Genomic DNA, 22,970 nt, shown 5'->3' on the forward strand with positions numbered 1-22,970 from the left:
AATGAGAAAGTTTTCAAATGATGATTAGTCCCAACTATCAGTTTAATTTGTCTTTTACCAGTGATATTTCCAAACACACACACTGCAAACCTTTTTTTCCAAATTTTTATTTAAGATCCTACACATTGTCACAATATCAATGAAGACAAGACAAACTTACAGGAAGCGTGATCTTTCAACCATTCCTTTTGACACCCGGGTAGCCAAATATGATAGGGTGGCAAAAAATGGCAGAATACCGTGACAGTTCGTATTACTCTTGACCGGCATGCTAGACTCCGCCCCCTCCCTTTTACTCGCTTACCGTTTCTTTCCCACGGTAGCACTCCTCCCATTCGTCGAGGCGTCGTGACGTCATGGCGCTGCGCTGCGCACAGGGGTTTCTCCTGTAGAAAATGGCGGCAGTCATGAAGCCGGAAGGTACGTTTGTGTTTTGTGGAGACGCGAGACTTTGTTACTCTATAGTAGTGATTAAAAGGTTATGTTCAACGTGACAATGTGCACTCCTGAATGAAAACATTTGTACAGAAAATGGGATAGAGAGTGTCAAATGGGCCCACTGTTAACAAAAGCGGGGTTCGTATCTGTCAGGTTTTACCCAAAGCCGCTGAACTGAGGGGTGGAAACGCTCGCAGCTGAGAGACGTTCCGTATTTAGTTGTATTGTGGTGGAGGCGCTTATCATTCCGGGGTCTGTATGTTGCTGTTTGGTAGTTTGAGTGTTTCGTCGCAACACCGAGGCACGGAGAGTTGATAACCACGCCCCCTTCCAAATATATCGTACGGTAAAGCGCCGTTGTGAGCTTCAGCAGCCCCATTCCATAATCCATAATACAGGTACATCAAATGAGAAGGGAGCACCGCCTTTTTCTCTCCATCACGGCCCATCACTGATGAGCGATATGAATGAAAACAACCACCAAGTACAAACGTGACTCTCGTCAGTATTTAAAATATGGTTTTGTCTTTGGCATCTTGTAGTCATTAGAGAAGTGTGAACTTTAGTGATCGAAAAGCGAGCCGACCTGCTAGACAGTTTTACCAGCGGAACACTAAGACAACATCATATCTTTATAGTGTTTCCTGTAAAAAAAATCCCTCACATCACAAGGGATTGGCAATTGAAGAAGGATTCGCCTTTTAGTTTGTGGTTTATTGCTGTTTTCATGGTTGTGCTAGTAAATAGCATCTCCTGATTGTACTGATAAATTGAGCCCCTTCCTGAAGACTATGCTATAAAAAATGACTATGGGATATTATGCTTATAAAATAGAAAAGAATATGTTGCTACTCTAACTGTTGTCAGTTCTAAAATGTCATTGTCAAATTACCCGTAGTCTTTCCTTTAGTAGTTAATAATAATAGAAATAAACTGTACGTTTTACATTTTAATACACTTCATTTATTATCAGAAGTATAAAATAGATGTTTTGTTCTGCCTCACTGAAACAGAAAGATAAATTGTATGCAAAGTATAAGGAGTTTATATGAATAGAAGTAATTCATGCAACACAAAAGAAACTTATGAGGAAAAAACAATGTAAAATATGTTTAAGGTGTTTCAGTTTGTAAAATTTCATAGGGATAGTAAAGTACACTGCAAAAATGCATATGCAGAAACTAGGAAAAAAACTGGAAGTGGAATTGCTTTGAATTTATGTAGCAAAAAACAAATTGCCAGTGGGTTGAGCAAAATATACTTGACAGGATTTTTTTGAAAGTAAGATAAATAATCTTGAATACAAATTTCATTATAAGTAAATGAATCTCATTATAAGGAAAACAGAATTTATTGGCTGGATATAGAAACATTTTACTTGTGTAGGATTTATCTTTTCCAAAGTATACCTAATGTTTTTGACAGGTATCTTTATTTATAACTTGCTGAGTTACCTAACTACAGTACTTCTAAACTATAGAATAAGAATAAGCAGCATTTGATTTAATTTATAATTAATTACTTATTTCACTTTAAAATGCAACTTGGTATTAACAGAAGCATTACAGTTAAATTGAGATAATAAATATGCTGTTAATTATATAAAAGTCATCTGAGGTAATTAAACGTCAGATGTGAGGTGATTGCTTCTTTGTAATCAAGTTTTTGTTTGTATTTGTATGTACAGGTGCTGGTCATAAAATTAGAATATCATGACAAAGTTGATTTATTTCAGTAATTCCATTCAAAAAAGTGAAACTTGTATATTAGATTCATTCATTACACACAGACTGATGTATTTCAAATGTTTATTTCTTTTAATGTTGATGATTATAACTGACAACTAATGAAAGTCCCAAATTCAGTATCTCGGAAAATTAGAATACAGGTACTTGTCGACTTACGACCGCGATTGGTTCCGACTGACTGGTTGTAAGTCGATCTGGACGTAAGTCGGCCTATGTTAATTTAAGGTAAGAATATTAGACTGGGTAATAATATTGTAATCATCTTAAAGTAATATTTTATCAACATTTTCTTACGTTCTAAGACAAACACAGCATACTACAGTACAATTTGTTTAATATGTGGAAAACGTACAAAACAAGAAATACTGTACTGTACATTTAATTCCTGGCACCACTGGTGCTTGGCTGCGGGTTGTCGATATCGCCTTCATCAGATCAGGCGAGGCTGCGGACGGGGTGATGGGAGGAGTTGCTCTTTTCATAAACATAGTGAGCTTCGTCTGAATTGTTTGTTTTTTTTTCTCTTCATAAATTTCGCAATAAGGACGAAATGTGTTGCGTGCCATCCGTTCAATCCTCGCAAATCGTTCAATATTTGGGTCCATTTTTTCAAAATGAGCGAGGAGTTTATTCAGTAGAGATAAATCTTCTGACAATCCCTTTGTGGTGAACATTGTTTGTGGCACCTCCTCCTCTTCGTCTTACTCCAATTCTCTTGTTTCTCCTTCCGCCACTCTTTCTTCTTCCAATTCTATCAGCTCTTTATTCATAAGTTCACCTGATTCCCGGTCTAGCAACTCCTCGACATCTTCCATTTCACATTCCAATGAAAGGTCTTTTGACAGTTTCACTATTTCTTCACGAATCTCATCAAGTTCTTGTTCACTGTTAAATCCAGCAAAAGTATTTACATAACGCTTAACACACTTCTTCCATACGCCATTCATACACTGTGAGTCGACATTTCTTGCGGGGAGGGCTTCTGTTTTCTCTGATCTGAGTTCACCTCTGTTATAGCGCGTCTTTATTTGAAAAGAGCAGTGTCATATCGGGGCGAGTGTGAACGCTAACTTTGACAAGCACTATAAATTTACAGCGGTTGTTACAGACGTAAATCAAATGTATGTTTTTATTGTATAATATTAACAATAACAGCAGCTCTCTACTCAAAGCGGTAAACTCGAGAAGCTGCTAGCATCGAACCCAGAAGCTCTTGATTGGGAGTCAGCAGTTGTGTGTGGGAACTGTTAACATTTGAATGTGATGATTGTATATAAAACTTGTGCACGAACGAGACTGGGATAACTGTGGATGTGGATGTGAGTGGTGTGTGTGACTGAGAATGACTGGTGTGAAGCCTGAAGTCCAAATATCAAATAAACACTTTCACAAGTACAAGTATAACAGAACAAGTGCGCTTTTATTCAAGAAGAAAAAAGAAAGCAGGTTGCGGTAAGCAGTTGATGCGACTGCTTGCGTAGTGCAATCCTAAGAACTGCCCAATCAAGAGCTTCTGGGTTTGATGCTGGCAGCTTCTCAAGTTTGCCGTTTTGAGTAGAAAGCTGCTATTAGTGTTAATATTATAGGGTTATATGTTAGGGTTATATTATTATCGAAAATTGCCAAAACAACAAGACACAAACACACGTGGGGCAACACTGCTGCGTATATTTTTACTGCTGCGTAGCGAGACTTGAGAGTGCGGGAAACTGGCGCTGCCAACAGCTGGCAGGGGAAACAGTCAAACGCGTCGTAAAGTCGAACAGTCGTAACTTGCATAGGTCGTATGTTGACGAGTACCTGTATTGTGAAAAGGTTCAATATTGAAGACACCTGGTGCCACACTCTAATCAGCTAATTAACTCAAAACACCTGCAAAAGCCTTTAAATGGTCTCTCAGTCTAGTTCTGTAGGCTACACAATCATGGGGAAGACTGCTGACTTGACAGTTGTCCAAAAGACGACCATTGACACCTTGCACAAGGAGGGCAAGACACAAAAGGTCATTGCTAAAGAGGCTGGCTGTTCACAGAGCTCTGTGTCCAAGCACATTAATAGAGAGGCTAAGGGAAGGACAAGATGTGGTAGAAAAAAGTGTACAAGCAATAGGGATAACCGCACCCTGGAGAGGATTGTGAAACAAAACCCATTCAAAAATGTGGGGGAGATTCACAAAGAGTGGACTGCAGCTGGAGTCAGTGCTTCAAGAACCACCACGCACAGACGTATGCAAGACATGGGTTTCAGCTGTCGCATTCCTTGTGTCAAGCCACTCTTGAACAAGAGACAGCGTCAGAAGCGTCTCGCCTTTGGACTGCTGCTGAGTGGTCCAAAGTTATGTTCTCTGATGAAAGTAAATTTTGCATTTCCTTTGGAAATCAAGGTCCCAGAGTCTGGAGGAAGAGAGGAGAGGCACAGAATCCACTTTGCGTGAGGTCCAGTATAAAGTTTCCACAGTCAGTGATGGTTTGGGGTGCCATGTCATCTGCTGGTGTTGGTCCATTGTGTTTTCTGAGGTCCAAGGTCAATGCAGCTGTCTACCAGGAAGTTTTAGAGCACTTCATGCTTCCTGCTGCTGATGAACTTTATGGAGATGCAGATTTCATTTTCCAACAGGACCTGGCACCTGCACACAGTGCCAAAGCTACCAGTACCTGTTTTAAGGACCATGGTATCCCTGTTCTTGATTGGCCAGCAAACTCGCCTGACCTTAACCCCATAGAAAATCTATGAGGTATTGTGAAGAGGAAGATTCAATACGCCAGACCCAACAATTCAGAAGAGCTGAAGGCCACTATCAGAGCAACATGGGCTGTCATAACACCTGAGCAGTGCCACAGACTGATCGACTCCATGCCACGCCGCATTGCTGCAGTAATCCAGGCCAAAGGAGCCCCAACTAAATATTGAGTGCTGTACATGCTCATACTTTTCATGTTCATACCTTTCAGTTGGACAACATTTCTAAAAATCCTTTTTTTGCATTGGTCTTAATTGATATTCAAATTTTCCGAGATACTGAATTTGGGACTTTCATTAGTTGTCAGTTATAATCATCAACATTAAAAGAAATAAACATTTGAAATACATCAGTCTGTGTGTAATGAATGAATCTAATATACAAGTTTCACTTTTTGAATGGAATTACTGAAATAAATCAACTTTGTCACGATATTCTAATTTTATGATCAGCACCTGTATTTTATGCAGTGTATATGTCCAATCAACTGAATTTACCACAGGTGGACTCCAATTAGATAGATAGATAGATAGATAGATAGATAGATAGATAGATAGATAGATAGATAGATACTTTATTAATCCCAAGGGGAAATTCACAAATTATAATAATAATGAATAATTAATTATTAATAAATATAAATAAATATAATAAATTAAGCTGCAGAAACACCTCAAGGATGATCAGGGGAAACAGGATGCACTTGAGCTCAATTTTGAGCTTCATGGGAAAGGCTGTGAATACTTATGTACATGTGATTTCTTAGTTTTTTTATTTTTAATAAATTTGCAAAAACCTCAAGTAAACTTTTTTCACGTTGTCATTATGGGGTGTTGTGTGTAGAATTTCTGAGGAAAAAAATGAATTAAATCAATTTTGGAATAAGGCTGTAACATAACAAAATGTGGAAAAAGTGATGTGCTGTGAATACTTTCCTGATGCACTGTATGTAGAGACGAGCTTGAAATCACTTGGGTGCAAGCAACATAAAGTAACACATGACCGAAGCAATCTGTTCTTAAGTCAGTGCCTGGTATTTTCAGTGTTTGACCTTGTAATTTGTTTATTGTCGTAGCAAAGCAGATACAGAGACTGAGGGCAGGAAAAAGTAGCCTGTACTGTGACAGGGACCAAGTTGAATATACATAACAAATTTGATGTAAATCGGTGGAGTTATTTTTTGAGAGATGCTCAGGCATACAGACAGACTGAATCTCTTAACTTTATTTATATAGATGAGATATTAATAAGTTTCATATTTTTAAAAATAATTTCAAATAATTAATGGTGATGCATATTTTATAAATTTTAAAAATAGCTAGCCTACTTATGTGTTTTATAATAGAGCTACTGAGCACCGGTATCTGAATGTGAAAGAAAAGCCTAAAAAAATAAAATAACCAAATACATCCACTTTGAAGTAGCAAATGTAAGAAAACATGCCTTCTGCATTTCTGGGGTATGTTTGTGACAACAAAAGTAAACTGGAAATAATAAATCTTATCACAGATTGTTCATACTATTTTCACAAGGTAAGGAGAAGTTTCTTGTTAGGTTGTTTGCATACAGCAGGCATTGTGGATGAAGTTATAACAACACCACACCCCCAAAGCTAACCAATATATTCTGATTATTATCTTACTTTTGCTTCAGCTGTACTCTTTCTTCAGTGGTTATTTTCTGCTATGCTGTGTAACGATAGAGAGATGTGTGTTTAAATCATGATCTAAACAGTGACTACTTTTTGCCTGTTGCATTCTGTGTTGCTATTTTACATATTTGAGTGGCAGATGGTGGTGAAGAACATACATAAGAGTTTCTTTGTACTTTGCACAAATAACAATAAATCTTATCTGAACTGATAACACTGTATATTTGTAATAGAAAATATAATTTTTTTTTAAACTAGCCAAGCTAATTGGATGTCGCACTTTTCGTTATGTGTCATCTGTACCATGTTTAAAAAAAAAAAAAAAATTACAAAGAAAATGGAAAAGGCAGAATGTGATAGAGCCCAGCCACGAAGAAACAGATTGAGTTCCACAAACAAATTATTGTCATTTTCACGCATGTTGAGTCACTGTTGCTGAGGATATATAGTAATAGAAAACCGAAGGACAACATTTTTGAATGAGTAAACTTACTGACTCTCTCTGATGCCAATCAATCCATAAATTACATGGCGAAAATGTGCAAAATCCATGCAGAGCCTGGTGCGGTGAGGCAGGAATAACAGCTCTGTGCCTACAACAGCCCTCTGCCTACACTAAAACATCCTTACTAAATGTACTAAACTTCAACCTGATAAAAACTAAACATATGCCCTTGTTTAGTTTTTGTCACTTGATTGCATGCTGTGCGCATGATCAATCTTTCTCTTACTAGACCACTAAAGGGCAGACATTTTTTATCATACCAGTGACAACAGGCAATATCTTGGCAAAAGAATGAGATAAGCTTCCATATAGTCAAAGAGTGTGAGCAATTGTGTTTTTTTTTCAGTTATTATTGTACAGTTGTCTTTAGAACAAAGACATCAATTCTTATCTGGGCACCGGTGTTCAATAATGTCAGTTACATTGCTTGGTGATTAGGCCTGTCACAATTACTACATAATCGCTTGACTGAGATTATTTGAGATGACTGTGATTATTTTCTATAGTTGTTGCAATTGTTTACATTTATCTGTCTAAAAATAGCTGGGTGAAGCAGTAATGTCATATTTCTATCACTGTTTCCACATTTCACAATGTAATGTTTGACTAGCGCTTGTTAATAATGTCTGTGTTTGAAAATTTTACTTTTAACGTTAATTATGCTATGTTACTCATTACTTACTAAAAAAGTAACTAAATACAGTGTTACATTGGTTTTTGAACATAATGCGTTCCTAAAGGCTGTTCAGAAACCGATTTGTTTGAAAACTGAAACCATTTTCCCATAAGAATTAATGTAAAATGGATTGATTCATTCCAGAATCCCAGATTATTGCTTATTTAAACCTTTATAACAGTACATGCATAAAATCGTATACAAAAACAATGAAAATGCATAAAATCTTAAACAAAACGAATAAACACAAAAATAGATCAAATATAGACGAAAAAATTAACTTAAAAATAACTTCACTTTACCTATATGGAGGAGAGTTGATGGTGTAAGTGGAAGGTGGTGAGGAAGGGAAGGGGAGAGGTGTTATTGTTTGGAAGGGAAGTCAAGTCCCCTTCCATAAAAACATCAGGTAACTGTCCTTCTGTTTTTTTTTTTTTTGCTCTGTTCTCTTCTCTGTCTCTTAGCACCATTTGACTCACTGAGCCTCTGTCCCTCTAAAAAACCTGTCCAATGTGATTTGTTTTTGCCTGTATTTTAAAATGTTTCTGAAGTGAGACATGGCATTGTCGTTGAAAAGTTTTATGATGTGGCTACAGCTTTGTCAGGGTGATGTCTTCCCACAAAACTTTGCACCTTACCCATTTTTGTTGATTTTGTTGATCAAAGAACTAGGAACATCCTCCCTCCCTCCTTTCCTTCCACTGTCTCTGAAGACATTTCCTCCACCACTGTGTTTTGCTGCTCCTTCTGAAGGTGTTCCAGTTTTTCAATGGTGAGCTCATTCCTGAGGTCCTCCATTAACATTTACATTTACATTTACATCATTTAGCAGACGCTCTTATCCAGAGCGACTTACAACAGTGTTTGTTAGTTTTTTCGCATACCCCTTGGGGTCAGAGAGCAGGGTCAGCCATTGTACAGCGCCCCCTGGAGCAATTACAGGTTAAGGGCCTTGCTCAAGGGCCCAGCAGAGTAGGATCTCTTTTGGCAGTGACGGGGATTCGAACCGGCAACCTTTGGGATACCAGCGCAGATCCTTAGCCTCAGAGCCACCACTCCGCCCAACATTAACTCCTCCACATCAGCATTTTCAATTTCCAAGCCCATGCTAATGCCCAGAGGTATCGTCGACAACAGCAAATGACTCAGCCTCAAAGCCTCCAATGTCTGTCTGCAACACAGTCTGAGCACAGTTTCCTCCAGGCTGAGTTCATTGTCCTTTAGAGCCGGTTTATACTTCACGCTCAAAACGTGTACGTGCATGCATCATGACTGCCACACTTTCCTAGCGTTCATTTGACATGTTCTCTGAGCATGTCCTCAGAAATTAACGAAATGTGTGCATGAGTTGTAGTACCAGCAAAAAATCGGGGGGCACAGTGTGTTCAAGTTGGAACATGCTATCAGAGTCTCTATTTACTATCATCATATGACAGCAAGCCGCATTGCAGATCCTACAGGATCAATGTGCGTGCTTCGATGTTTGATGAAAGGTTTGATGTGGTGAAGCAAAATACTGATATACAAATGTATTCATGGTACTTTTCAAGCGTTGCATATTCCCCATTGTAATGACGCGATACAAGGTCTCACATACCATATTTTCTTTTTTTGCATCTTCACAACAGCATTAGAATGTACAGAAGTGCATTTGAGCCACAGAGAAAAAAAAATTGGAGAGAGTGAAAAGATCTATTTTGAAATTAAAGTGCAAATTTTGGCTTTAATCTTGAAATTTCAATTTTGATCTCATAGATTATTTTGTAATTAAAGTAGGCCGTTGTAAACGTCATCTTAAAACTGACACAACTGTTAATCTCTACGTGCTTCTGTGGCTTCTTTCTGCAGTGACAGCAGTGGCAGGGAGCAATTGCCACACAACACATTAAATTTATGATATTCCAGCTCTCGGCACATTTAGAATCCTTATACCACTTTCATGATGAAATTTGTTAAAGTATGTTTTACATTTTACAGGTAAATCGTTAACTTCATTTAAATAAATAATACTGTTAATAATTACACACGTGGGGGTGGCATGGTGGCGGAGCGGTAGCAGTGCTGCCTCACAGGGAGTCACATCCTTGGTATTCACTGCCTGGAGTTTGCATGTTTTCCTGGTGGGTTTCCAGAGTATGCTCCAGTTTCCTTCCAAGGAAATATAGATTTGGGGATTTGCTGATGCTTAAATGACACTAGTATATGTGTGTGCTTGTATTCACCTTGCAATGAGCTGATGCCCCGTCTAGGGATTGTTTCTGCCTTACAACCGATGCTTGCTGGAATGTGCATGACCCTGGATTGATGCATGTAATCAATAAACATCCATCCTTTTCACATATATTGTAGCAAGGTGTCCTGAATTTAATGGATGTTTTGGGCAATTCACAGTACAGCGAAAACGAGCATTGTTTTGTCACTGTTATGAAATCTTGCACTGCCACCTGGTGGAATCCTCCAGATTTACATAAAGTATGCGCACAAGTATAAACAGTACAGCGCTTGCATAGCAGTAGTGTCTCCAGGTGCACGCATCTCGTGAAGTATAAACTCGGCCTTAGGGGCTACTCAATCAACTTGTCCTCCAATCCTGGAGGGTGAGCAGGATCATTGTCCATCACAAGAAGGAATTTTACAATACAATACAATTTATTTTTGTGTAGCCCAAAATCACACAAGAAGTGCTGCAATGGGCTTTAACAGGCCCTGCCTCTTGACAGCCCCCCAACCTTGACTCTCTAAGAAGACAAGGAAAAACACCCAAAAAAAACACTTGTATGGAAAATATGGAAGAAACCTTGGAAAGGCCGTTCAAAAGGATACCCCTTTCCAGGTAGGCTGGGCGTGCAGTGGGTGTCAAAAAGAAGGGGGTCAATACAATACACAGAACAGAACAAATCCTCAATAAAGTATAAAAATAAAAATTTTACAATTACGGAGCAGAATTTAACAGTAGATGATATCCCATAATATGATTTGGATTTGTTTAGAGTCCTGGAGACCACAGCCATCACGCTGCCTTCCCCATTTGGCCATTCCACAGCTGAAACAGCGCTGGGCCAGCCAATCCAATGAAAGGACCCCTGCGATCCTCCATCAGGAATGACTTTACCTTAGGCAGGCAAAACAACTTGGCAGGTGGGCCGTGGCACCAAGTGCCACATTTGAGTACCAAGAAGAGAAACAGAATAGGTGAGGGTTAGTAACAAATTCCAACTATCATGTTAGTTATGTTTTAGTGCTAATGACTAACAAAAGAGATGCAGTCTGCACAGTTAATCAGCAGCTCTAGTCAGGATATGCTAAACTGAAGTAGTGAGTCTTCAGCCGGGATTTAAAAGCTGAGACCGAAGGGGCATCTCTTATAGTAGCTGGCAGATCATTCCACAGTTTAGGGGTCCTGTAACTAAAAGCTCAACCTCCCACTGTTATTTTATTAATCCATGGAATCATATGCAGACCCGCATCTTGAGATCTTAATGTGCGCTCTGGTTTGTAAGTCATGATAAGTTCAGACTAGTAAGCCAGACCTTGGCCATTTAATGCTTTATATGTTAAAAGGAGGATTTTGAAATCTGCCCTAAACTTAAACGGGAGCCAGTGTAAGGATTTAAGAACTGGAGTTATGTGTTCGTATTTTCTTGTTCTTGTAATAATTCTTGCAGCAGCATTTTGGATTAACTGGAGGCTGCATAAAGAACAGTTTGAACATCCAGCGAACACCGCATTGCAGTAGTCAATCCTACTAGAAATAAATTAATGAATTAATTTCTCAGAATCCTGTTTATTTAGAAATCGCCTTAATTTCCCAACATGTTTAAGATGGAAGAAAAATGATTTGGACAACTTTGTAATTTGTGCTTTAAATGACATGCTAGAGTCAAAGATAATTCCTAGATTGCGAGCTGATTCAGTAAAATTAACAGTGATTCCAACTGAGTTAAATGATGACAAAATATTGTTTTGATCAGCGTCATTCCCTCCAACAATTAACATCTCTGTTTTATCTGTGTTTAAAGACAAGTAGTTCTCATCCATCCACTCCTTTAATTCACTAACACAATTAATTAAAGACAACATCGGAGAAACTTCATTTGATCTAAATCAAAGGTATAACTGGGTGTCATCTGCATACGAGTGAAAATTAACATGTTTCCTAATGATAGATCCAAGTGGAAGCATGTAAAGTAAAAACAGTAAAGGTCCCAGTACTGAGCCCTGTGGGACACTATATCTCACTTCTGTGTATAATGATGGAGAACTGTCAGCACATTTTTGTACATATTGGGATCGATTTGATAAATAAGAACTAAACCAAGCGAGCACAGTGCCTGTAAGCCCAACATCATTTTCTAGCCTGTGCAGTAAAATAGAATGGTCAATGGTGTCAAATGCTGCACTTAAGTCTAACAACATAATTACAGTGGGGTTTCCTTCATCAGAGGATATCAGAATGTCGTTTACAACCCGCATTAGTGCCGTTTCTGTACTATGACCAGTGCGGAAGCCAGACTGGAATTTCTCAAATAAATTGTAATGTGTAAGGTGTGACTGCAGCTGATTGGTGACTACTTTTTCTAGTATTTTAGAAAGAAAGGGTACATTTGAAATAGGCCTATAATTATTTAGTATGTGTGGGTTTAGGTTTGACTTTTTAAGTAATTTTTTAATGACTGACACTTTTAGTGCATCAGGTACTGTGCCATGCAGTAATGAACTATTGATAATGTTTAGAATAGGAGCTGCAAGAACATCCATTGTAATTATTACTAGTATTGTTGGCACTGGATCTAGGGAACAAGTAGTGGGTTTCATTTTAGAAATTAAAGTTAAGACTTCCTGCTCAGTTACAGGATTAAAGTTACTAAAGTGCTGAATGCAATATGAGGCAGGGTCTGCTAAGCTAGTATGTGTTTGTACTGTGATGCTGAGATCTGGGATCTTATTTTTAATTTTCTCATTGAAGAAGTTCATAAAGTCTGTACTGCAAATATCTGTTGGTATTTTGCACTGTAGATCTGAATTCCCATTTGTTAATTTAGCAACTGTTCTAAACAGTACCCGAGGATTTTTATTATTGCTATCTATTATTGTAGAATAGTATTCTGAGCGAGCTTTAAAGAGAGCTTTTTTATATTTTTTGACACACTCTGTCCATGCAATTTAAAAGACATGTAGCTTTTTTGTTCTCCTTCTGCTTTCCAGTTTTCGACACTCTAATTTAAGAGCTCGAGTTTTTTCATTAAACCAGAGAGAGTTTCTATGTGCTTTGATCACTTTTGTGCTGTGTCCAGAGCATCTCTCAAGGTCACATTATAATGTAATGTTAGCTGATCTAAATTGTTTTCCACATTTACATTTGATGTTAACTGATCTAAATGGTTTTCCACAATTACACTTGACTTACTCAAAGTATCTATAAATTTTGAAGCAGAATTACAATCTAGATGTCGCACAGTCTTTGTTTTAATCTGTGAGTGCGTTGGCAAGGGCAGGACTAAATCAAATGTAATTAAGTAGTGATTGGAAATAACTTCATTTAATGGAGTAATATTTAAATTTTGAATTTTAACTTTGTAAATTATAATTAAATCTAATGTGTGGTTATGATTATGAGTTGGACCTTTGACAATCTGACAAAATCCTACTGAATTTAACAAATAAGTAAAACATTTGCTAAAAGTGTCAGTTTCCACATCAATCCCCATTAGTTCTAAATTATCATGATTTATAACCAAATCATATAAAATGTTGCTACATTCAGTCTTGAACAATGAATATGAACCTGGTGGTCTGTAGACTAGCACTATAATTGTGTTGGAATCTGTTAAAATTAATCCCTCAAAGGATGTAAAGTCGTCTAAATTTTTAGACGTGATTTGCATTTGTTACAATGAATTATTCCAAGGCCACCTCCTCGACCATAATCTCTAGACTTATGAAGGAACGATTATCCATCTGGTGACGCCTCAGCTAGGGGAACAGTGTCACATTTAATAAGCTAGGTTTCAGTGAGAAGACACAGATCAGATTTTGTACTTAATATAATATCATTTACCAAAACAGCTTTACTGCCAAGAGAGCGAATGTTCAATAAGCAGCATTTAAAACTGCATGATTCTTTCTGAACTGGTGATATATTTTTTGTTTTAATTTGAAGTAAATTTCTATTACAGATGCCCCAGTGGAGGGTCTAGTTTTATCCCTTGGTCTAATTATACACCTTATTTTTTGGTTATCAAGTAACTTAAGGTTTGCATCAAGACAAAATTTACTGGATACCCCACTACAGGGAGTATGGTTAACAGCTTCAGGGTAGTAACAGGTGGGATAAACAACAGCTTGTGATTTAAGATCACATGACTGCTGCCTGGATAGATAGATAGATAGATAGATAGATAGATAGATAGATAGATAGATAGATAGATAGATAGATAGATAGATAGATAGATAGATACTGTATTAATGGTGCTCTAATCAGTCAGCCAGGCAGTTTTGCTGTCATATTTTGATACTTAAGATCCCCTCCAGTTAGGATGAAGACCATCTCTTTTGAAAAATCCAGGCCTTTCCCAAAAATCATCCCAATTGTTCACAAATACTATGCTTTTATTTGCACACCAGGTTTCTAGCCAGCAGTGAAGGGAATGCAATCTGCTATAAATCACATCTCCTCTGTATAATGTTGGTAAGGGGCCAGACACAATTAAATTCCAACATTTTCTTTTAGCTTTGGTGCATAGAGAGATGAAGTTCCTCTTTAATACCTCAGATTGCTGTAAATAAATATCATTAGTGCCGACATGCAGCAATAAGGTACTTCATCGTTAGCGACACGGTCCAATGCGGCCTCTGTGTCAGAAATCTTGGCCCTTGCGAGGCATTTAACACTAACTGCAGATTTAACATAAACATTAACATTCCAAATGTTAGTTTGGAATTCTAACATTCAGCTCTATGGAATCTCCAATTTATTAGCAAAGTTTTTTCTTTATGGATCCACTCAATAAAAAATTGCCTGGTTATCCAAGCCTTACTATTTGCCCTCCATATAACACACAATGTACTTTTCATCATGTTATTTTTCTTAAACACCCTCGGATTCTCAGAGTGGTGCACAAGCAATGGCTTGAACCTTGAAGTCCCCACTTGCATTTCCACATAGCAAAAGTGTTAGCCTGTCCTTCATTGACTTGGGTCCTGGCAGTGCTTTTTCCTCCTCAGTGATGTACTGTAGGTCCTCCTTGGCCTTTTTTTCAGAATTGGCCAGTTTCATCACAGTAGAACAGTTGTTGGGGAAAAAACCCTCAGCCTTTATATAGTCAATAAATTCTTGCACATATTTCTCAGCAGCTTCTTAGTTCTAACTCGCAGCCTCCACATGCCTAACCACATTATGTATGCTACTACTCCTCTTAAATTTCTCGAACCACCGTATACTAGCTTTGAACACATCAGTATCAACACTCATACCAAGGCTTTTCTTTAACAGGTCATCATGTAATCACCTTGCTTTTTCACAAATTATAGCCTTGAAAGCACTATCACCAGCTGTTTCTCATTTTTTCAAATCAACACCAATATTTCCACTTTTTCAATATACTGTGATCTTTGTTTAATAAGAACTTTCACTTCTTTTACAAAATCAGCTCCCTTGTTCGTCTCCTTATTTTTGAGTATGGTACAAATTGTTGATTTCACCATACGAAACTGCATAGCAAGATCAAAGACATGACGGCCAGTTTCAGATATGTTGAGATATGATTTCTTTTTTCATGTCTATCGTGTTTCTAACAACTTTTCGTTTTGCTTTGCTGCTATCAATGCCCTTCAGCCTCATGGCGGCTTATTTAATAATACAGTAATTTATTTAAAAAAAAAAACAAAAAAACACAAAGAAAATCAAGAAAAATGTACTGCTGATTCTAACAGGAGTCTGCATTGAGCAGAGACTGCGGCGTAACTTATGCTTTTCCGCTGTACATCTCAGCCCACGGAGCACATGGTTGCCAGTTTGCCTGTTCAGGAACAGAGATTCTGTTTGGAAACTGCCGCATTTTTTTTTAACCGATTTGTTCGAAATGAGAGTTGTTCAATAAATGAGGTTCCACTGTATGTTACTTGTTATAAAATGTAATGCATTACAAACAAGGCATTTCTTATGCATTACTCATTCTTCTTTTTTTGAAAAACTGCATTTCACTGGCCAGCATTTGTTATTAAAGTCCTAAAATCAAGAACCTTCATGAAACTGATCAGACGCACAACCAAATTTGATCATTTTCTTCTAGTTTATACATACTGTAACTAACTCAGGTTGGGACTTGAGGGGAACACGCTCCATAGGTGGTCAAGAGCTGCCTGAGGAGTGGGTGGGTGAAATACCTGTAGAAGCCGGCTTTAAAAAGCAGAGGTGGGGTCGCAGACACAGCACTAGAGAACACTGTAATCACATCTTCTGGCTGTTAAAGCACATTGGCGTTTTGTCTTGCACCCAGTGCTACTGCAATGATCACTTGCTTCTTGATGCTAGATGCTGCAACACTCACCTGCTTTTGTGTGCTGGGATTTCCAAAGTGGTGGATTTCAAGGAGAAGCTGGTTACTTGGGTGTTAGAATGATGGATGAAGGGCTGAAAATGATGTAACAGCTCATCAAAGAGCAAGATAGACATGTAAAAATATTTGAAGTGTATCTCTTCATCCTTTTGGTCACCCACTCATGAAAATTTTGTACTTGCCCATCCTTTACCACATTTGGTCAATGGTTACTTCCATCAGCAGTCTCACTTGTTAGGTATGTGACATTGATCAAACACTGTCCTCTGCTGACTACAAGAATATCACGTGCCGTATTGTTTTAGTCACTGACCTTGCGCAAGCTTTGTGCAGAAAGTACAATTGAGACAGCCAATGTCTTTGCAAATAAAATATTCTGTGAAATAATAGTCTTTTTTTTTTGTGGGAGTGGTACCTTGGTTATTTATGTCATATCTGCCCTGTACAATTTTGTTAATCTCCCAAATGATTTGCCTCCTTCTGGGAGCACCTTTCTTTTATAGCTTCTTGACTGGAAAGGGTGGGGTCAGCTGTGGGATTCTTCTCAGGGCTGTGCATGACAAAAGAGACAGAAGAGTCGGCAATTGAGCCTCCTGGTTCCGGAGTAGTAGTGCTTACCTCTTGGACTGAAGTTTGAGTGCCAGTACGTCGGGTTGCTTTGTCTCTGTCATTCCATAGATGGCACATCACAAACATTAACACTGCTTATATGAATTCCATACCAAATGGCATGTAACCGAGACATATACATTGCATGGTACACTGCAAACCTCAACTGTGAAGTCTACACTGACCACTTGGATTGCACAGATAGTAAAATAAATAAATTATATACCCACACAAACACACACACACTCATAAATACTATGATGTTGCCAGAATGGCTAAAAAGGAAGAAAATAAAAAATGACAAAAAATGTGGCAGTTATAGTCACAGTGAGGGATTATATAGACTTATTGCCTTACTTATAAAGGAGCCCCAGGAGCGTTTCATGACACAATTCTGCTGAACAATTATTTGGCTGAAAGTACTCAGTGTTAGGATGTCAGTGTGAGGACGTGCATCATTGCTTCATCTTGTGGTTGATAAGTCCCATTTTGGCTCTAAATGGCTTCTTTGGGCATGGTGTGGGGCCTGGTATCCCTGTAATGAAAGAGGTTTGATCTGTCTGTAGTTAGTATTTCATAACTTCCTAACATGTTTTATTTGAGAGGAAGCAGTTCTGCAGTTCCACTGTTCATCAGTTTGCGGCTGCTGTAAAACCTCCAATGATGAATTAATGCAAGTGTCTTGTTTGCAGTTGTAGGACAGAATCTTAGTTATCACTAACTTGGAAGGCAAGCGAAAGGACCCAGAAAAGTGATGAGTCAATGTGGTTGGTGCTAAGCAGTATTGATTCCTCACATTTGTTTTGATGATAGGTGAGATTGATAGGTGTGTGTTTTGGGCTGGATGGGTGGGATGAGTCTGGGGTAAAGTGGAGATTGGGCAGCCACCACTCAGTTTTCAAATGTTTTTGTAGGAAAAAAATAATTGTTTTGACTATATATACTTTGGTACAACTTTCTCTCCAACAGACTTAGACATGTTCTGTTCTCTTACTGTATTTCAGCATCACCACAATGCACTCTATAAAATAAGGTACATTAACTGAACAAAACATAAAGATGCTTTAAACAATTAGGTTATTCATTCAGTCATTCATTTTCCACTGCTTAACTGAAGCTGAGTTGCAGGGGCAACGGTCTTAGCAGTGAGGCCAATTTGTCCCTTTCCCCAGACACACTTGCCAAGATTGGATCCCAATGTGTTTCCAGGCCATCTGGGAGATGTAATCCTCCCAGCGAGCCGTGGGTCTTCCCCACGGTCTCATCCTAGCTGGTCATGCCTGTAAAACATCCACAGGGAGTTCACAGCCTGATGAATCTAACAGGACAGTGTATGTAAAAAATGCAGTATGTGATACTAAGGCCACCGAACTGGACCCCCTCCCCGGCTGCACCATGATACCCTGTACATGAAAATCACAAACAGGATAGGAGACAAAGCACAGCCCTGGCAGATTCCCACAACTGCTGGAAATGGTGCTGATGTTTTCCTGAGTATGTGGACACAGCTCTCACTGTGATCATCACAATAAGCACATACTCTCCCAGCACCCACCACAGAATCACTTGAGGAGCACAGTCATGTACCTTGTGTAAGTCCATAAAACACATGTAGACCATTTGGGCATACTCCCATGGCCCTCTCCAGAATCCTCATTAAGGTTAAGAGCTGGTCCACCATTCCTTGGCCTGGATGGAATCCACATTGCTCCTCACTGGGCAAGGTCTCCTTTCTAGTACCCTGACATAAGCTTTTCCAGGAAGGCTGAAGTGTGTGATCCCCCTATACTTGGAGCATAACCTCCTGTCCCCCTTTTTAAAAATGGGGACCACCACCCTAGTCTCCCACTCCAGAGGCACAGCTCCCAATGACCATACACTGTGGACTTGCTTAACTACCTGAAAAATCTCCCACAGGGAAATGGGCATTGATCCCCCATTAACTTCTGGCTCTGCCTCCTTCACAGAAGGCACATTCATTAGGTTCAGGGGCTCCTCAAATTGTTCATTCTACCTCCACAATGGAGGCTTTATACAACACCTATTTGGACTCTATGTTCCCAGCCTCCCCGGGATGTGGGAGGAGCTCTTTCCGAGGTTGGAGTTGAAAGTCTTCTGGACAGAAGACTTTCTGTTCCCCGTCCACCCTCACTACTTGCTTGGGCTTTTCTGGTTTTTCCAGGCACCTCCCATACCATCTGAACCAATTCACCACCAGGTGGTGATCAGTTGACAGCTCTGCCTCTCTCTTCTCCCGTGTGTCCAGAACATATGGCCACAAATCTGATTGTATGTTTATTATGATCCACCTTATGTTCGAACATGGTATTTTTTTTGGACAAACCATGCCTAGCACAGAAGTCCAATAACAAAACACTGCTCAGGTTTAGATCAGGGAATGCCGTTCCTCCCAGTCATGCTTATTCAGGTGTCTCCATCATTATCCACAAGGGTGTTGAAATCACTCAGAAGAACTATGGACTCCCCAGCTGGGCCCCTTGCCAGGATCCCCTCCAGTGACTCCAAGAAGCCCTGGTACTCTGAACTGACATTTGGTTCATCTGCACATTTGGCAGTCAGAGTCCTCCCCTCTGCAACCTTCAGCTGCACCGAGGCAGCCCTGTTGTTCTCCAAGTAGGTTAGAAAATGAAAATGGATGTATGTAAATTACATGGAACTCTTAAAAGCAAGAATGCAAAGATTTATTTTAATAGTACTAGGGGGCTCTGCCCTCTGCTCGCTTTGCTCGCCCACCCCTGGGTTTGGTTTACTGGATATACAATTTAAAGAGATTATTTTCATGTGAATTGTTACATATGCATTATTTTCACTTTTACTTTAAAACTTTTGTAAAAACAATACTTGTCCTTTATTTCCGGTCCCGGGCGTGGTTAAATCTTTGTCAAAGGATGTGTTGTGAAGGGGGTGGCTGAATGCATGCTGAGGAGATGCCGTTGGATCAGCTGGTGTCTTTCTGCTGCTGCTGACTCGCTTCTGGCTCGCTGCATGTTTTGTTTGTTGTGCTTCATGTTGATAATTTATAAGCCTGTTCAGCAGCTGTCCTTTTGCCACTTAATGTCTCTGCCGTTCGGGTTGTGAAGGGGGGTTTGAATGCACACTAACGAGTTGCAGTCGGGTCATCTGCTGGCTTGTTGCTCCTGGCGAGCTAAATTTTCTGCTTGTCGTGCTTTGCGTTGATCATTTCAAAGCTTGTACAGCAGCTCTCCTTTTGCCACTTCACGTCAGTGCCGCTCGTGTTGTGAATGGGGGGGGGGGGGGGGGGGGGGGGGGGGCGGTTGGGTGGGCGTTTGGGCTGAACACACGCTAAGGTGCAAGCTGTATGTTCTGCTTGTCATTGTTTTAAGAGCTGGGGGCACATGATGTCTGTCTGCCAAAGGTATTCCAACAACTGCTTAGTTAGATGTCCGTGAACTTCTTTTAAATGTTGTCTCATTGCCTTGTCTCGCGGGACGTTAAAGTGTCTCTTGTGGGACGTCAAATTGTCTTCTGAGATCACGTCTCGCCTCCCTAGTCTCCCTCCCAAGATTTTTTTTTATAATAGAGAGATACAATTTAAACCAAAAATCTAAATACAGTAATCCCTCCTCCATCGCGGGGGTTGCGTTCCAGAGCCACCCGCGAAATAAGAAAATCCGCGAAGTAGAAACCATATGTTTATATGGTTATTTTTATATTGTCATGCTTGGGTCACAGATTTGCGCAGAAACACAGGAGGTTGTAGAGAGACAGGAACGTTATTCAAACACTGCAAACAAACATTTGTCTCTTTTTCAAAAGTTTAAACTGTGCTTCATGACAAGACAGAGATGACAGTTCTGTCTCACAATTAAAAGAATGCAAACATATCTTTCTCTTCAAAGGAGTGTGCGTCAGGAGCAGAGACTGTCATAAAGACAGAGAAAGCAAACAAATCAATAGGGCTGTTTGCTTTTAAGTATGCGAAGCACCGCTGGTACAAAGCTGTTGAAGGCGGCAGCTCACACCCCCTCCGTCAGGAGCAGGGAGAGAGAGAGAGAGAGACAGAGAAAAACAAACATGCAAAAATCAATACGTGCCCTTCGAGCTTTTAAGTATGCGAAGCACTGTGCAGCATGTCGCTTCACTAAGCAGCTGCACAGAAGGTAGCACGTGAAGATAATCTTTCAGCATTTTTAGACGAGCGTCCCTATCGTCTAGGTGTGCGAACAGCCCCCCTGCTCACACCCCCTACGTCAGGATCAGAGAAAGCGCAAGAGAGAGAAAGAGAAAAGTAAGTTGGGTAGCTTCTCAGCCATCTGCCAATAGCGTCCCTTGTATGAAATCAACTGGGCAAACCAACTGAGGAAGCATGTACCAGAAATTAAAAGACCCATTGTCCTCAGAAATCCGCGAACCAGCAAAAAATCCGCGATATATATTTAAATATGCTTACATATAAAATCCGTGATAGAGTGAAGCCGCGAAAGGCGAAGCGCGATATAGCGAGGGATCACTGTATAATTAAAAAAAAATAAAAAAATTGAACCATCTAAATCCATCCATCCATCCATCCATTTTCCAACCCGCTGAATCCAAACACAGGGTCACGGGGGTCTGCCGGAGCCAATCCCAGCCAACACAGGGCACAAGGCAGGGCACCAATCCCGGGCAGGGTGCCAACCCACCACAGGACACACACAAACACACCCACACACCAAGCACACACTAGGGCCAATTTAGAATCACCAATCCACCTAACCTGCATGTCTTTGGACTGTGGGAGGAAACCGGAGCGCCCGGAGGAAACCCACGCAGACACGGGGAGAACCATCTAAATCATCTTGGAAAAAAATGAAAAATAAATATAAAAATAAGTTTCCAAAATTAAAATAATAAGTCACAGCAAGATGTGTAAAGGAAGATAACACGAAATTGTACTCCCAATTAAAGTAATTACAATTAAAAATATGCAAATAAATGGTAAAAATGGGAAGGTTAAAATGAGTTAACAGCATGCAGACAAACTCCAGTAATAAGTAAATAAGATATTTAAAAAATTGTTTAAAGAATTCTTAAGTGTATATTTTGGCACTGACAAGCAGTTACCCATAAATTCCATTCAGCTTGATGCAATGGCCAACTCCCATGGATCAGGTGAAATGAAGAATATAAAAATTGACTTGTGGATTCTCATCATACAAAACTGAATTGTTCATCAATGCATTCTGCAAACAAGCTTAAATGCTTAAAATCAGTAAAATGCAGAGAAGTTATTCATTTAGTGGAATAAGTTATAATGCTAGTGTTATGTTCTCAATCTTGACTTTTTACGGGTCAAACGTTTTTGGCCACACAAGCAAGTAGGCTAATGGAACGAATGAAGTATATCACTCTATGGCATAACTGAAATAACTGTCAGTAACGGTCAGGCTTATATTATTCAACTACATCACCCTTATGTACACTGCAGCAACGTCTACATTGTATACCAGGGTAATAAACATATCTAAGACTCACTGTGCTGTGAGGACAGTGGGTGTAACTGTAGTTCAGGCAATGTTAATCAATTGCTCTTTAATATTTTAGTTATTGGAACATGCAGAGTGTGCCAGTAAAATCTGCACACTAATTGAGTGATAGAATAAATGGCTGCAACAGCTGGCAATCCTGGGGTATCAGTAATATTCATATGCATTTTGCTGAAACAAGTGTGTGAAGATGTTTATTGTACAGTGTTAATATGCTTATTATTCAAGGATTTCATTAATATTATCTGATATTTATGAGAAAGATTCATTAGATCCACTATTCCTGAAATAATTTACAGAAGAATTCAGAAGCATCTATTGAAAGTTTTCTTAAAAAGCAGTAAGGTGGTTAATCAGGGTGAAAAAAAGTGTTTTTCTTAATAATCTGGATCCAATTGAAGTGGATATGATTATGGTATAAAATGACCATACAGTGGAACCTCGGTTCACGACCATAATTCGTTCCAAACCTCTGGTCGTAAACCGAATTGGTCGTGAACCGAAGCAATTTCCCCCATAGGATTGTATGTAAATACAA

General features: G+C 39.3%; 1 protein-coding gene across 1 annotated transcript in view; it reads left to right on the forward strand.

The window, feature by feature from the left end:
- Positions 1–342: 342 nt before the first annotated feature.
- Positions 343–22,970, forward strand: part of camta2 (calmodulin binding transcription activator 2) — a 284,292-nt gene continuing 261,664 nt past the window's right edge. The window contains exon 1 of the mRNA XM_028798155.2: positions 343–420. The gene's annotated coding sequence lies outside the window, so the exon portion shown is untranslated. The remainder of the gene's footprint in view (positions 421–22,970) is intronic.

The sequence above is a fragment of the Erpetoichthys calabaricus genome, chromosome 3 (genome assembly GCF_900747795.2).
Source record: "Erpetoichthys calabaricus chromosome 3, fErpCal1.3, whole genome shotgun sequence".
Classification (NCBI taxonomy): domain Eukaryota; kingdom Metazoa; phylum Chordata; class Cladistia; order Polypteriformes; family Polypteridae; genus Erpetoichthys; species Erpetoichthys calabaricus.